At 38.1% G+C, this 17,816-nt stretch overlaps 2 protein-coding genes across 3 annotated transcripts in view; one reads left to right on the forward strand and one right to left on the reverse strand.

The window, feature by feature from the left end:
• Positions 1-17,816, reverse strand: part of LOC127529743 (craniofacial development protein 2-like) — a 928,907-nt gene that overhangs the window by 499,221 nt on the left and 411,870 nt on the right. The window lies entirely within an intron of this gene.
• LOC114662104 (FERM domain-containing protein 7) overlaps positions 14,757-17,816 on the forward strand; it is a 250,094-nt gene continuing 247,034 nt past the window's right edge. For both annotated transcript variants that reach the window (XM_051934369.1, XM_051934368.1), the window contains exon 1: positions 14,757-14,851. The gene's annotated coding sequence lies outside the window, so the exon portion shown is untranslated. The remainder of the gene's footprint in view (positions 14,852-17,816) is intronic.

The raw sequence follows: 17,816 nt of genomic DNA on the forward strand, positions 1-17,816 counted from the left end.
TATAAAGCAGAGTCGATGTATGTTTGTTTGTCCTCCATACAAATCTGCTTTGGGTGTCCGATCGCCACCAAACTGGGCATGGGACTGATTTGTGACCAGGAGGAGGTCATGGGGTATGTTTGGTTGGGAAAAATGTCCTTGGTGAAGCGCAGGACACCTTTTGACCGACACAACGTTCGCCACACATCCCCGTACTTATCATTGACAAGATGGCCGCACGTTGCAACAGACGTTAACGGTGGCGCCATCTAGCGGCACGTTTGGTCTCCGTGCATCCCTCTTTACCAATGTTTCTCAAGTATGAGAAAGCCGACTGCTTTCATCGCGTGAAGGGGAACTGCCGTATGGATGTAAAACGTGAATGACCCAGTGTGCGTGACTGGCTTTCCGTATTTGTGGTGCTATTTGCTCGCTTTCCGACTTACAGTAAAATTTCAGTCTTTGTCTTTTTGACTGACTGGTGCTATTTGTTCGCTTTCCGACATATTGTAAATAACGTACATTCATCCCACTCTGGTACTTGTTTGGTAAGTAATACTATGTGACACATTATAATTGCCCCGCTTTTTGCTAATATACCCATGCCACCAAAAAAAAGACATAGCATTAGAAAGTCCACTTCCGCTGCCACAAAAAAGTCTATTTCAAGGCCGTCTCAAACATTGCGCAAGACATCAAGATGTTTTCATACCAAGAATTCCGCTAATTCCGAATGATTTACCCTTTGATTTCAAACATCTACAATAAGGCTGAAGGGCAATCACTCAAAGTTAAAGGCATCAATTTGGAAAATCCATATTTTTCACATGGACAACTCTATGTAGCATGTTCTATAGTGGGCAATCCTCACAATTTGTTCATTTTCGGAACCCCAAGACAAAACCAAAAATATAGAGCATCCAAAGCCTTTAAAATGACTACTTACTGTATATTAACTATTACAATAAAATGTCAATCAGAAAAATGTTTGTTCAATTTCTATGTTCTGTTTCTTTCTTTTTGGAAATTCACCAGTTATAGATTCCCGAGCAACGCCAGGTACTCCTGCTAGTAAAAAGTTAAATTGACGTAAAGCCACACACATTTTCATGTCAGCTCAAACCATAGCATACTCAAGTTCTCTGCTAGGTTTTGCAAACCCCAGTGTTAAAGCAGTTCCACTGTTCCTGAGTGGTTTCCCTTTATTTTTTTAGATCCCCATCCCTGACACGGCTTTATCAAATACACTGAAATTAACCGCATATCATTTATTAGTTTTAAGGCATCTGATTGTGATCAACTCATAACATTTCATCCAGTTTAGTGTCAACCTCACATATAACTGCCAAGTCTTGTAGTATGGCAACGTACTGTGAAATAGTTTAATTAGCAGCCTGAGCATGTTTTCTAAAAGCATGCCGCTCAGCAACAACATTTCTCTGTTGGGGGAGAGTGGGCTTGTGAAGCTATAATTGTGTCCTCCTTTGACATACCTTGATTCAGAAGCGTGTAAAACAATCTCTGACCTTCTGTTCCCAGACAATGAAGGAGAACTGCATTTTTGCATGCTTCTGGTTATTTATCTCCTGTTACACCAAGAATGTAGTTTTTGAACATTTTCAGACACATTTTGAAAAGTATGGCGGGTTCACCCAGACATGGCAGAAATGGCCATTTTAGACTAGTAGAAACAAGAAAGTAACTTGTCGCCAATTTGTTAAGTTGTCAGGAGATAAAATAAAAAGTGCCCAAAAGTTAAAGATTTAATCCAACAACTAGAAGCAACAACAGGAAACAATTAGTACTCCAAACATTTTACATTTCTCACTTATCTTTCTTCTTTTTACACAAAGTTAGTCTGCACTGGACAAAAGAGATCTGGTGAGTGACACTGGTTTTAAAGACTCACAGTAATGTGTGATTAAGTTCAGCTGCTGAACTGACAACTGCCATCCTGAGATTGTGTTTCTTTAGCACCAAAATGTTATTTAGAAGAATGTTTAGCAATCTGAGAGTGAGTTTCTTTAGCATTAGAACACTATATAAAAGAGCGTTTTCCCTTTGCCTGAGGTGGCAGAGCTGTACCAAGGAATGAACAAACGGTCAAAAAATGTATATAAATTATATTTATATGTATGTATGTATATATGCATGTACTGTAAGAAAGGCGCTATATTGTGCCCGACCCGACACAGATTGACATGGGAGGCAAGTATACAATAAAACAGATATTTATTTTTCTTCACCTGTGGGGCACGTCTTCTCCGTGAACCCCACAGGCAATACACAGTCCCAATCACAGCACACAAGTAGCGCAAAGCACTCTTCTCTCCTACCACCACTCCTCCCAGGCAACCTTGTCCTCCTCCACCTGACTCTGGCCCCTGAGTGGTAGTCGTTGGCTCCTTTTATAGTCCACCCGGAAGTGCTCCAGGTGCTTGATCATCGAGTTCTGGCTGCACTTCCGGGTGTGATGAATATACTGCCCACACGGGCTCAGGAGTCCCAAATACAGCAACCTCTGGCGGTCCCGGCTGGGCATGGACCCCAGCCGCCTACCACAGTATATATATTTATATACTAGCTGTCCTCCACTGGTAAACAGTAGTGAAACAGGACAAACTTTAAAAATCAATAAACAAACAGATATTGCTTACTAAGCAGAGGCAAGGTAAGCTCCAACACGTCGCAAGAGGTGAGAAGGGCCCTGCCCAGCTCCCCACTACTGATGTCATGCTTCCTTGGCCCACAGCCTCTGTTTCGGATTACTGTGAATAAATCACTTCTGCATGCAAACTATGACACTTAGCTTGATGAGAGAAGTCGCAAAATCAAAATCTGTTTAGTAGTACTCTTGTGAAAAGTGGACAGACAGACAGACAACGGATTTTTTATATATATAGACATAATACAATAATAATATATAATATAATAATATATATATATAATTATAACTATATATATAGTAACCACTAGGGGGCACCACTAAGCTCAAAACCATACTAACGCCCAACACAATTCTAGGTTCAAAACATGATTTTTATTTGAGAAACACCAGCACATATATATCATTCATAACTCTTCTTTCTTCTCCAAGAGAGTATTGCCCATTCTCTCACATTATGTGAGTCAGAGTCAGGAGACTGTGGGCAATGTTGACTTGGAGAAGGAAGGAGAGTTTTTGTTAAAGTCAACTCGCTGACTGCTTCCAGTCATCTGTCCAAGTTATTCGGAGCATTTCCAGGTTATGCAGGAACTGGGGCAGTCCTCCACCGCCAGTGCCCTCTTGTGGTTCCCAAAGACCCTGTGGATGCCTTGATCGGGTTTATATCTGAGGAACAGTGCCATCTGCTGTACAGGGGAATAAACTGCACTGGGTGAGCATGTTTGCCTAATCATTCCATTATGGTTTCCTGGCTGGGTATGAATTCTTTATCTTTATCCCGGTCAGAATGCTTGTCCTTCCTTCCCTCCTTCCTGGCCACCTTTTATATATATATATTGCATACTGTATATACGAGGGGAAGTCAAAAAGTAAAGGGACATTTGAGAAAAAGGGCATTTATTCTAATGATAGAAATGTGAAACATACCTTATTTTTCTACCTAACCTCCCTGGACTTCAATGCACTTTTCCCAACGTTTCACAAGTTTTTTTGATTCCGTCGGAAAAAAAGTTTTTTGGTTGCGTCTGCAACCAATTTTGCACCGCATCAATGACTTCTTCATCACTTGCAAATCTTCTTCCCCTTAGCGCTTCTTTTAATGGTCCAAACATGTGAAAATCGCTTGGAGCCAGGTCTGGACTGTATCCATTCTCCATTTGTAGATCTTGCTTCACAATAAACAGTTGTCACCATACTGTGCTTGCATTCGACGAATAATGTCCACAGGTTTAACACCTTCCGCAAACAAAAAGCGAATCACTGCCCTCATTTCCTCCTTGGTGCAGATCGACAATGGAGCTGTCATGTTTAACGGTCTGCTACACTCCAACGAATAACGCGGGAATAAGAGTTACACGTTCTATAGAAGTGTTGGCGACTACACTCATTCAGCGCTGGATACGAGCAGTGTTACCAAACTCTGAAAAGAGAAATTAAAAAAATCCCTTTACTTTTTGACATCCCCTCGTATATACAGTACTGTGCAAAAGTTTTAGCCAGGTGTGAAAAAATGCTGTAAACAAAGAATGTTTTCAAAAATGGAAGTGTTAATCATTGATTTTCATTAATCAACAAAATGCAGTGAATGAACAAAAGAGAAATCTAAATCAAATCAATATTTGATGTGACCACCCTTTGCCTTCAAAACAGCATCAATTCTTCTAGGTACACTTGCACACAGTTTTTGAAGGAACTCGGCTGGTAGGTTGTTCCAAACATCTTGGAGAACTAACCACAGATCTCCTGTGGATGTAGGCTTCCTCACATCCTTCTGTCTCTTCATGTAAACCCAGACATACTCGATGATGTTGAGATCAGTGCTCTGTGGGGGCCATACCATCACTTCCAGGACTTCTTGTTCTTCTGTAGGCCTACGCTAAAGATAGTTCTTAATGATTTTGGCTGTATGCTTGGGGTCGTTGTCCTGCTACAGAATAAATTTGGGGCCAATTATACGCCTCCCTGATGGTATTGCATGATGGATAAGTATCTGCATGTATTTCTCAGCATTGAGAACACCATTAATCCTGAGCAAATCTCCAACTCCATTTGCTGAAATGCAGCCCCAAACATTCAAGGAACCTCCACCATGCTTCACTGTTGCCTACAGACACTCATTATTGTACCGCTCTCCAGCCCTTTGACGGACAAACTGCCTTCTGCTACAGCCAAATATTTCAAATTTTGACTCATCAGTCCAGAGCACCTGTTGCCATTTTTCTGCACCCCAGTTCCTATGTTTTCGTGCATACTTGAGTCACTTGGCCTTGTTTCCACGTCGGAGGTATGGCTTTTTGGCTGCAACTCTTCCATGAAGACCACTTCTGGCCAGACTTCTCCGGACAGTAGATGGGTGTACCTGGGTCCCACTGGTTTTTGCCAGTTCTGAGCTGATGGCACTGCTGGACATCTTCCGATTTCGAAGGGTAATAAGCTTGATGTGTCTTTCATCTGCTGCACTAAGTTTCCTTGGCCGACCACTGCGTCTACGATCCTCAACGTTGCCCGTTTCTTTGTGCTTCTTCAAAAGAGCTTGAACAGCAGAACCTGAAACCCCAGTCTGCTTTGAAATCTTTGTCTGGGAGAGACCTTGCTGATGCAGTATAACTACCTTGTGTCTTGTTGCTGTGCTCAATCTTGCCATGACATGAAACTGTCTTCCACAACCTCACCTTGGTGGCAGAGTTTGGCTGTTCCTCACCCAGTTTTAAGCCTCCTACGCAGCTGTTTCTGTTTCAGTTAATGACTGTGTTTCAACCTACGCGTGACATTGATGATCATTAGCACCTGTTTGGTATAATTGGTTGATCATACACCTGACTATAATCCTACAAAATCCCTGACTTTGTGCAAGTGTACCTGTAAGAATTGATGCTGGTTTGAAGGCAAAAGGTAGTAACACCAAATATTGATTTTAGATTTTTCTTTTGTTCGCTCACTTTGCATTTTGTAAATTGATAACAATAAACAATTATTTATATTTCTGAAAGCATTCTCTGTTTACAGCATTTTTTCACACCTGCCTAAACCTTTTGCACAGTACTTATATATATATATATATATATATATATATATATATATATATATATATATATATATATATATATATATATATATATATATATATATATATACTAGGGGGCTTATTATTTTCCCTTTTTTCGAGTAATAATTTCTGTTTGTTTGTGCTACTGCGATCTTTACTTTCTTTTTTTGAGCCTTTCGAATTCCACTGCTTTCATAATACCATACCATACCATTTTTATTTGTTAAGCGCTTAAAAACACAGCATTACAACTGACCGAAGCGCTGTTCAGTTAAAACAAGCAAGACTAAAAGCAAAATATTAAAAACAAACATTAAGAGAGAATTAAAACAGAGACACTAAAAACAGGTCAGGGGACCCAATAAAACAGAGAAATAGCAAAAAGCAAGTGGAAATAAGACAGGTTAAGAATTAAAAGCCAATGTGAAGAAGTGCGTTTTTAGGTGTGATTTGAATGTGGCGACTGAAGCGGCTTGCCTAACCACTAAAGGTAAGGAGTTCCAGAGTCTGGGTGCACAGACGGAAAAAGCCCTTTCACCACAAACTTTAAAACGTGCCTTGGGAACGGTTAGGAGCAGCTGATCTGCGGATCTAAGAACACTAGGGGGATTGTGACGATGGAGCAAGACACTCAAGTAGGCAGGGGCTAGACCATTTAGTGCCTTATAGGTTAAGAGGAGTATCTTAAAATCAATTCTAAATCTAACCGGCAGCCAGTGTAGGGTTTTTAAAATCGGTGTAATGTGTTGGCTTCTGCTGCTTCCAGTTAAAAGCCTTGCAGCCGCATTTTGAACCAATTGGATTATAGAAAGAGTGGCTTTACTAATACCATATAGGCAGGAATTAGAATAGTCAAGCCGGGACGTAATGAATGCATGGATTACTGATTCCAGGAGGTGGTAAGGCAGAATTGGTTTGAGTTTGGCAATTCGCCTGAGATGGAAAAAGCAGGATTTTACTGTGCTGTTGACTTGAGCATCCATTTTCAGGACCATATCCATTTTGATTCCAAGACTGGAAACAGACGAAGTTACTGGAATGGGAAGAAAGTCGAGGCCAAGGGGTAGGGTCTGTTTGCGGTCAGGACTAAAAACAATGACCTCGGTTTTTGAATCGTTCAGGTGAAGGAAGTTTACAGCCAGCCAGTCCTTAATGTCAGATAAGCAGTCAAGAAGAGGTTTAGTGGAGTCAGTTGACTTGAGGGAGAAATAAATTTGGCAGTCGTCAGCATATAGGTGATACGAGATTGCATGTTTTCTAAAAATTGCACCTAAAGGCAGGATGTAAATTGAAAAAAGTAGTGGCCCCAAAATGGAACCCTGAGGGACATCACATGGGAGTGGGACTGATTCAGATGAAAAATCGTCTAGCATGACTCTAAGAGTCCTGTTGCAGAAATATGACCTATAATCTCTAACCTGCTCTGCATGTGTATAGCGCCAACGTTTTTGAACGTCTTTATGAAGTTCTACTTTGTCTTTTACTCTGTGTCTTTTAATTCTGAGCCCGACTGGACATGCTTTTTTTTCATTTCCACTTGTTCCAGGCTGATTATTACTTTCCTTATTTTCTGAATTTGCACCTAGATTATTCTTTTTCTTTTTTGCATTTCTTTCTCTCGAGCGCTTTTGAGACTCTTTTCTCCGCGCTGCTCCTTCTTCTTCACTTAGTAGTCGACGTTTCATCTATACCGTGTTGTCCTTATACGCTTTATATGCGCTGAGAGCCCTGGAACTGTGTGTGCTCAAATCCTTGACATGACTGAGTGTTTTGCTACACCGTGGTCTTATTTGATATTAGTTGTAAGTAGGATGTGTTTTGCAAGAATCAATATTTTGACACAAAGTCTCATGTTTAAGGTCCCCGCGAGACGCTCTGTGGTCAATCTCTTTCGTCTTGCGGGTCTTTTAAGTGTCTTCCGTGATCTTCATGTCTCATCTTTCTCTCCCAGGATTTTTTTATAATAGAGATATATATATAGTTTGCATAGTTTACTGTCAAATAATGCAAAGAGTACACGACACGTGTTTCGCCCTCATTTGGGCTCATCAGGCGTACACACTCTACTGCTCCCCTCTCAGGGAATCGAACCTCGGACATCAGCGTCACAGACGAAGCCCCTTTACACTGCACCATGGCGTGTGGTTCGTTTATTTGACAGCCTGTAGGTCCAGAGTAATTACATTCATTGCATTCGTAGTCTGAGTCTCGATGACCTGAATTGTGTGGGTGGTTCAATTCCCTGAGAGGGGAGCAGTAGAGTGTGTACGCCTGATGAGCCCAAATGAGGGCGAAACACGTGTTGTGTACTCTTTGCATTATTTGACAGTAAACTATGCAATATATATATATCTATTATAAAAAAATCCTGGGAGAGAAAGACTAGGGAGATGAGACGTGAAGATCATTGCATTATTTGATAGTAAACTATGCAACATTCCATGATCTGCTTCCCGCAACTGAAGACGGCACCGTGGCGGATGTTTGCCAAATGGCAGACCAACCACAAGAGTTACCTGGTAGGTAACCACCCACACAATTCAGGTCGGGACTCAGACTACGAATGCAATGAATATATATATCTGTGTGTGTGTGCGTGCATGAATTTGTGTGTAATTAAAGAGTATTTAAATAAATATATTTGTGCTATTTAAATATAATTAAATATATTTAAAAACAATATCCTGCTTTGATCATGTGGAAATTAAATTGATAAAAGGCAGGAAAACACTTAAAGATATATCCCAGTCTTCCAAAAAGTTACTGATAAACATCTCAACTGTAAAACCTGAGAGAAAGTCTAACACTAGCTAGATGCATTTTTGTGTGTTTGTGTTTTTGTTTTTTACAAAAGGGGAAAGCAAGGGTAGCATGAATGGCTTTCTGGGCAAAGTGCCCATTAGTATACGTAAGATAAAAAGAAAATTCTAGGTCAACAAGCAAAGCACAACTAATGGAATTTTGTTTGGAAAAGGCAGCTTTTCTGACAGTACAATACTCCACAAATGTGAAATTTAGCTCAAAGCAAAATGTTGTAACTGACATGAAGTAGCATCTATTTGAGAGTGAGATGAGGAAAAGCTCAATTGTCTATCTCAAGAAATAATGTTTTCCTAACTATATACTGCTTTTGACTCTACTAGTTAAGTGACTAAAATCTGTTAGACCTAGTGCTGCTTGCTGTTGTCTAGATGTGATTTATTTAAATATTACTTAATAAAGGATAAGTTTGGTGTTTTTCAAATTGATGTTGTTTGTTCAAAATCATGGTACATATTAATTGAATGCATGAAATTGCATTGTAAAGTGAAGAATATTTTATACACTTTGAAAATAACTAGCTTGCTATTACATTTTTTACTGAAGTTTATGGTTACTGGGTCTTATTTTGAAAAACGGTCACTAAAAAAGGCAATGAATTACTGTTGAATTCCACTGTTCACTTAAAATGGTGTTACAGTTTCTAGTAATTGTTACATTGTAAAAAAGAGATAGAGTTAGAAAAACAACATTCAAGTAGATGAAATGGTTGTTTTGTAACGTAGATTAAAAAATTCTTATCAAAACATTTTAACAAAAATAAGTTTTGAAATTGGTTCTGTTAAACAATAAAAATGGTGAAGAATGAAATCTGAATTAGATTGTCAAGGTAATTAAAAATAACATTGGGTGAAAATCACTATAGGATAATAGATAAATAAAAGCAGTGTGATGGAGGTGCCATGATAAGAAAAGCTCTCTGAAATTTAGAAGCATGTCTTAAATGATAAGTTTTGTCTTTATCAAGTTGAAGTTATTTCTTCACAATTATAGTATATGTTAGTTTATATATTTTGCCACAGCTTGTAAAAATTAATGTTCTACACGAAAGTGTGCCAAGTGTTGGATATTAGTACAAAGAAACAGGCCATTCAGTGTAGCATAGCTCACCAATCCTATCCATGTAATTTCTCCAAAATAACACCAAATCTAGTTTTGAGTGTCCCTAAAATCTTACATCCTACCACACTATTTGGTAATGTATTCCATGTGTCTTTGGTCCTCTGAGTGAAGAAAATCTCTCCAATGCTTGGGCAAAGTTTTTATTTAAGAAGTTTCCAACTGCATCTTCTTAGTTCCTGTTGAACTGATTTTAAGGTAACAGCCTGGACCTATTAATTCCTTTCTTAATTTTAAAAACTTTAATTATGTCTCCTCTTAATCTGTTTTTGCTAAAACTGAAAGGCTCAGCTCTTTTAATCTTTCCCCATAACTCTGCATCCAGACCTGCAAACAGGTCCTCCAACATACAGGGAAAACTTGGGGGTTGATGGCAGGACTGGCACTACAGCCACCATAAAAGACTTCACAGTGTTCCAGTGTGATGCTGTGGTGTCACCCACTACACTCAGGTCCTTATCCAGGTGGTTCGTTGTGTGGTGGGTACGGCAACGCACTATCAGCATATGCTGCCATCTTCTCCTCTCTCCTCCTCCATAACTCTTGTCCTGCAGTCCTGGAATCAGTCTAGTCTCTCTTCTCTGGACTTTTTCTACTGGTTCTATGTCTTTTTTGTAGCCTGCAGACCACAACTCTACACAGTACTCCAGATTAGGTCTAATCATTGTGTTATAAAACTTGAACATAACCTCCTTTGACTCATATTCTGCACATCATGCTATATAACCTAGCATTGTGTTAGCCTTCTTAATCAGTGAGGACTTAATTTAAAAAAAAATTGCTCCTAAAATGTTTGTTTTCTGGTTGCTGCTAAGCATCAATGTGGGAATTTGTATGATTGTATGACTTTAGGGACTTTCAAAACTTGATATTATTTTAGAAGAATTAAGTGGATAGGACTGGCGAGTGTCATGAGGGTGAATGGCCTGTTCTCGTTTAGATTGTTCTAATGTTCTAATAAAATGAAGGCACACATTTAGTATTTATGATATATTAACAGTTCAGAAAGTATTCAGATATTTTATGTAATGAATCTGACTTGTGGTCACCAGGAATGCAGTTAGTATAATTTTTCTGGTAACACCATTTTGTGTTCTGTTTTTAGGTGGTCTCTATCATTTATGAAAATCTTTCCATGGCTGCAGCCCTATTGTTTATGGTTGCTATGCCCATTTCCAATCATGTGATATATTGTGTCAATTACTGTATGCTCTGCCTGTATACAATGGCAGCACACACCTTCTTGCATCCAAGCTTGCTTTGTTAGTGTTAGTTTAGGGCAACTAATACAAATTAAGTTGAGAACCGTTTATTAATATTTTGACTATGATTTCTGGTGTAGTGGTAACAGCTTTGACCTTTGGTTTTGATAGCTTGTTTTGGTACTCTGATCTCAATTCACTTAAAGACTGTAGTTTTTGTCAGACTTCATTGCCTGGACAATTCCTCTCACTCTCTGTTCCACCTAAACACAGGACTTTTGTAACACTGCAAGAATAAGGCAAGAAAGGTTTTAATGTCTATGAGATAAAAAATAAAAACAGACTGGATCATAGTGATAAACGTACAGCTCCTCAAGACAAGTGGACTTCACAATCACCAACAAATAGATGCATTAACAAGACACTCCTTTCTTTCCAGCGATTGTTGACATCCACTCACTGTTCAGAATTTTTACAAGGCTCACATTTCCTTCCTATATAATATTCTTAAATGACAAAGCTTCAATACAGTTAGCCTACAAGTTTATATTATAGTCTTGTTAAGGGAACATTATACTCACAAAAAATTAGAATATTGGAATCTCTGAACAAGGCTGTGCTGTGTTGCAGTCACTGTGTCCTCTTTCTGCCATACATCTATCTGGCCAGAACTTTACAAGTATTATTCAGCACTGTGGGACAAAGATAGTTTTTAACTAGAGTTGTTGTTCAATTAAAAAATGGAATCATGATTAATCAAACAATTAAAAATTTTTGTTGAAATTAACTGCATATTGATCATGGAGCTGGACAGTTTAACATCTGTGGCGGAGCGACGGGCGCTCAGCAGGCTCCTATCAATTCTGGAGAATCCACTGCATCCACTAAACAGTATCATCTCTAGACAGAGGAGCAGCTTCAGCAACAGACTGCTGTCAATGTCCTGCTCCACTGACAGACTGAGGAGAGCGTTCCTCCCCAAACTATGCGACTCTTCATTTCCACCCTTCGGGGGGCGGTTAGGGGTAAAAGTTAACATCATACAAAGTTATTGTCTGTTTGTACCTGCATTGTTATTACTCTTTAATTTAATATTGTTTTTTGTATCAGTATGTTGCTGCTGGAGTATGTGAATTTCCCCTTGGGATTAATAAAGTATCTATCTATCTATCTATCTATCTATCTATCTATCTATCTATCTATCTATCTATCTATCTATCTATCTATCTATCTATCTATCACAATTTACCATGCTTCCTTCAAGCATATTAATATTTTTCTAAAAAGCAGGAATAACTCTGTGATAATTTTCTAATAAAAAAAACTGTTTTAATAATTTCTTGCCTATGCATATTAAAATATTTCAGTTAACTTATTGAACAGTTTTCTGTAACAGAAACAATGCCCAACGGCCACTATAAATCATGGTTCAGCTTTTCTGTACAATCAGCCCTGTTAGCTCAGGTTGTGCTTAATTACGTGATACACGGGTAATCTCCACTGCTGTTACCTGGAGAGGAGATGTCATTAATTAGATTGAAAATATGTATAAATTAGGCTTTTAAATAGCCAAGAATAGTCTGAAAAAAAGTTCTATATATGTATCTGATAATGTTGTTTATTTTGATGTTTTAAATTACACATTGTCAAAGGATGTATTTTTATGAATTATAAAATACGTTTAACTATTTTAGTCTTCAGACCAAATGAATGTAAATATTAGCATGATGAATTTGCACTGATTATTGCTTAGTTGTATTGTTTCCAGTAAAATATAGGCTACGTAGGTTATAATGTATAGGCTGCAGTAGGTAACATTCATCCATCCATTATCTAACCCAATATATCCTAACTACAGGGTCATGGGGGTCTGCCTGAGCCAATCCCAACCCACACAGGGCGCACACACACACACAGCACAATTTAGAATCGCCAATGCACCTAACCTGCATGTCTTTGGACTGTGGGAGGAAACCGGAGAACTAGGAGGAAACCCACGCAGACACGGGGAGAACATGCAAACTCCACTCAGGGAGAAAGCGAACCCAGCTACCCACTGCGCCACCGTGCATGTAACATTTCATACAATCAAATCTAATTTATACAACGAGGATAATAACATTACATACAATCAAGTTGAACTTAACAAAACAATACAATTATTTAAACAACAACAACAACATACCATGTTTACATTTGGGGAAGTGTGAGTGAGGTATAAGGAAACGAGTGATTCCACTTTGTGTCATCTGTTCTTTAGGAGCATGGACGGGGGCAGCATCTACACCCTGCTGTTTTAAGTCAGATATCCTTCCACATGCAACAAAATAAGCTCCACAGCAAATGTATTCATCGCCAGGGACAGGGCTTTGAACTAAATAGTGAAATGTGAACAACTTCAATCCACTGAGTTCACTATGAACTGTTCTTCACAACAGAGCCTATAGAAGATTTGAGACTATCTTTCTAACAACAATTCCTTGCCTGAAATGGAATCATGCTATAGGAAAATCATCTTAATCACACTAGCTTACAACTAAATAGCTGAAAAGACAAAATTAAGATTTTAAAATCACAAAGTCCAGACATTAAATTCAGCAAAATTCTATCATTCCTCCCACACTGTTACTTACTGTTACTAATTACTTAGTAATAATAATAATAATAATAATAATAATAATAATAATAATAATAATAATAATAATAATAATAATAATAATGGGTGGCACGGTGGCGCAGTGGGTAGCGCTGCTGCCTCGCAGTTGGGAGACCTGGGGACCTGGGTTCGCTTCCCGGGTCCTCTCTGCGTGGAGTTTGCATGTTCTCCCCGTGTCTGCGTGGGTTTCATCCGGGCGCTCCGGTTTCCTCCCACAGTCCAAAGACATGCAGGTTAGGTGGATTGGCGATTCTAAATTGGCCCTAGTGTGTGCTTGGTGTGTGGGTGTGTTTGTGTGTGTCCTGCGGTGGGTTGGCACCCTGCCCAGGATTGTTTCCTGCCTTGTGCCCTGTGTTGGCTGGGATTGGCTCCAGCAGATCCCCGTGACCCTGTGTTCGGATTCAGCGGGTTGGAAAATGGATGGATGGATAATAATAATAATATACTGTATTTTATGGATAGAGTGCCTTTCCAAGGTGCCAGTGATCATTGCAAATGTCAGTTGTCCTTGTCGATGTAGTATTACTACAAACGTGAATATTTTGGAATGAACCAACAAGGTTTCTTCTTATAGGTAATAGCATTTCCTGATCACCACCTGGGTCTGATTAACCTTTTATTTATAAGGAACAAGGAAAGGTGTTACTTTTCACACATGGCTCATGCATTTTGGCTTATTCTTGAATAATAACTGCTGAGGTCTGTTTTGTTTGTTTTACCACCTACAGTAGATTTAATTCATTTTACAATTTGATTAGAACAAGATGATATTATGCCCTCCAACGTAAAAGCCTTTTATATTAGAGAGCGTGTATATCTTTTCTTTTATGTAGTACTAGGGTGTTGTTTTCTTTTATGTTAATATACAATTTGCGTGTAAATATTACAGCATGCCTTTTATTGCAGTGTTTTGTGTTTCAAGAAAAAGATATCTTTTATATTTTACTATTTCTGCAAATGTATGGAATATTCGGAACCGTTAAATGGAGAGTATAGTATATAAGAAAACTTTAATAGAATCCAGTATGTTCTTTCATATTTTAAATATTTGTTTTTATTTTACCCTAAACCACATTTCTGTTGTTCAAGCATTCGTTTTTAAACCGTTAATTTGTTCTAATATTTTCCATCAACAGAACAACTAAATTTTATGCAAACATGTTCATTCAATTTCAGTAATATGTGGGTGGTTTAACTACTACTATACAACATCGCTCTAGCTGGCAAGATATACGCGAGGAAATGAAAAGCTCCGCTTAACCCAATTAGCGTGTCAGTGCGTTTGACTCAGGAAACGACGCAGATGATCTAAAGTATACAGGATGGGGGAAATGCATCCTTTGCTTGACAATTTAAACTGTAAGGTAAGCAGATTAGTTTGCTTCGTGGCTGTAGAATCGAACAGAATACATAGCCGTATTTAATATCTTATTGAAAACGACGGTATGTGATGTATTTCTTTCATGCGTAAATATGAAGTGTTCAGTGGGGCTATTAATGCAAACGTATTTTCAAGTATCTAATATATTCTCCTGATGTTAACTAACCTACCTAGAGCAGTAGTTTTATATTAAAAAAATTGATGTGTAACTTTAATTTGTGAAGTATATAGCACTTTAGTACTTTGATCTTAAATGAGTGTTACGTACTCAAGGTTTTGTAGGTGTTTGTATTCTAATTATTCCGCAATCGAGATCACATATTGGTGAAGAGTCGTCCTTATTGTAATAGCTTGCAGTTAAATAATTAAATAGATCAAGGAAGAATTTATTTCAGACTTAGACATAAGTAGCAGTGGCACATACATTTAAACTTCATAGAAGAGACTTAGTAGGATTACGGTTTGTTTGCATTTTTGCCTTATAACGTTTGCTTGATATCTACTCAAAAAGCAAAGCCTAAAAATAGACAACTGTTATTTAGTTTATAACAATGATACTCAGCTTACGGCTCGCGAGCTGCATGCGGCTCTCTTAACACCTACTTAAGGAAAAAAACATTAAATAATAATAATAATAATAATAATAATAATAATAATAATAATCCGCAGAATTTTCATTATCATTAGCGCACATCAGTTACTTCTGTTGTCTATACTGTAGCTGTGATTTTTTATTCAGTTGCGAGACTGTCCGAGAAAAAGAAGTTTAAGTTTCACCGTATAAAATACTCTATAGCTGAACATTGTTGCGTGCATTTATGTCGCGTTTCCAGTAGGTACAACAAGGTAGCCCGGTCTAAATGGATCGTCGTCACCCGGAGGGGGAGATTTACGGTTAGTCCCCCGAGTTTGCAGCTGGCATTTAAAAAAAAAAAGAGGATTTTCGTGAGTCAGGGTCTGAGTCAGAGCGGCGACTGCTGAAGAAGGGAGCGGTTCTTGCGTTGTTTGAGTGGAAGATTTTGCTGTTTTGGACTGTGAAAAATGATCAGGAATGTGCTGTAAGATTCTTACCTGCAGTTATGGGCAGAGATGATAAGCAATACTGTCTGTTATACCGTTTATGGGTTGTAAAAAACAACAATGAGCTATCTGCTTCTGTTATGGACTTTGTAATCAGCACACATTTAATAATAATAATATTGAAATATTGCGAGTAATGTTGAAATTTATGATTAAAGTGATAATAAACTTTCATTATTACATCATGCTTTGCACTGCTTAAAAACATATATTATCCTTATTCTCAAATGCATAATGGTCTCAGGGAGGAATTTGCAATAGTAAGATTTATATTGAGATTATGACATTTTCATGATGAAATGCTACAAAGCATTTATAATACTAGATAAATTGTTCAATTAATTTACAGTAAATCATTTAGACTTTAATAATTATAAATTCCTTTTTTTAAACATTTTATTGAATTTATCAAAAGCAAGTAATATTCCATACAAGCAAGCCTTGACAAAACTAAGTTCAAATCAAATCAACCCCCACCTATGAGAAAGAGAGCTAGGCCAACAGACAGAGTAAATCTTTAACAGTAAGAAAAAAAAAAACTAAAGGGAAGAAAATCCTTTTCCCCAATTTAAATGCTTATTCTAAAATGTTATTGATTAGATCCTGCTAGGTTTTAAAAACATTTTGCATAGATCCTTTAAGTGAGAATTTGTTTTGTTCAAGTAGTATATAACATCAGTTACCCACTGACTTAAAAGAGGTGAGTTAGGATTCTTCCAGTTGAGCAAGATAAATCTACGTGCTAATAGTGAATGTAGTGAAAAGCCAAGCAAAATGACACCTTTTATTGGCTAACTAAAAAGATTACAATATGCAAGCCTGAGTTGCCTCGAAAGCTTGCATATTGTAATCTTTTAAGTTAGCCAATAAAAGGTGTCAGTTTGCTTGGCTTTTCTCTACATTCATAATTTTCTAACACAGTACAACACCCTAGTATTGCTAATAGTGAAGTAAAGGCAATTAGAGTTTGTTTGTCCTTCTCCACTTTAAGCCCATGTACATGTACACCAAACATAGCTGTTAATGGATTAGGAGTGATATTGACACCAAAGGCTGTCTAAAAGGCATTTAAAGATTTTCGTTCAGAATGGTATTAATTTGGTGCCTGCTGAAAACATATGGCCCAATGAGGGTGGGACTTGATTGCAACGTTCACAGGTTGGATCTTGCCCTGGAAACATTTTGGACAGTTTTAAACGAGACAGATGTGCTCAATAAAGGATTTTCCATCCATCCATCCATTATCCAACCCGCTATAACCTAACTACAGGGTCACAGGGGTCTGCTGGAGCCAATCCCAGCCAACACACTGCGCAAGGCAGGAAACAAACCGCAGGCAGGGCGACAGCCCACCACAGATAAAGGATTTTTAACTGAATAATTGTATGCTTTGTGCATATGGAGCTAGGGTGAATTCTGTGTGTGGCTGCCTTCCACTCCTTTTCTGAAATGTTGAGTGAGAGATCCTTTTCCCACTGTATTCTGGGATCTTTGAAAGGGAGGGACTTTAAAATGTTTTTATAAATTATAGAAATGCTGTCTGAGTCCTCAAAACTGATCAATATTTCTTCTAGAACAGAAGTAGGTGGAAGGTGTGGAAAATTGGGTAGATTTTGTTTAGCAAAGTTCCTGATTTGGAGGTAGTGAAAGAATTGTGTTGATGGAAAGTTAAATTTGGAGTGCAATCATTCGTAGGATGCAAAGACTTTATCTATGTACAAATCTCTTAAGTGATTTAATTCCATATGTTTTCTAAACATTAAAAACTGCGTACGTTTGAGAGGGTGGAAAAAGGTGGTTATCGTGCACAGGTGCTACAGATAAAAGCTTCCCTGCCTTTAAGTATTTCCTACATTGGTTCCATATTC

Source organism: Erpetoichthys calabaricus, chromosome 12, assembly GCF_900747795.2.
Source record: "Erpetoichthys calabaricus chromosome 12, fErpCal1.3, whole genome shotgun sequence".
Lineage (NCBI taxonomy): Eukaryota > Metazoa > Chordata > Cladistia > Polypteriformes > Polypteridae > Erpetoichthys > Erpetoichthys calabaricus.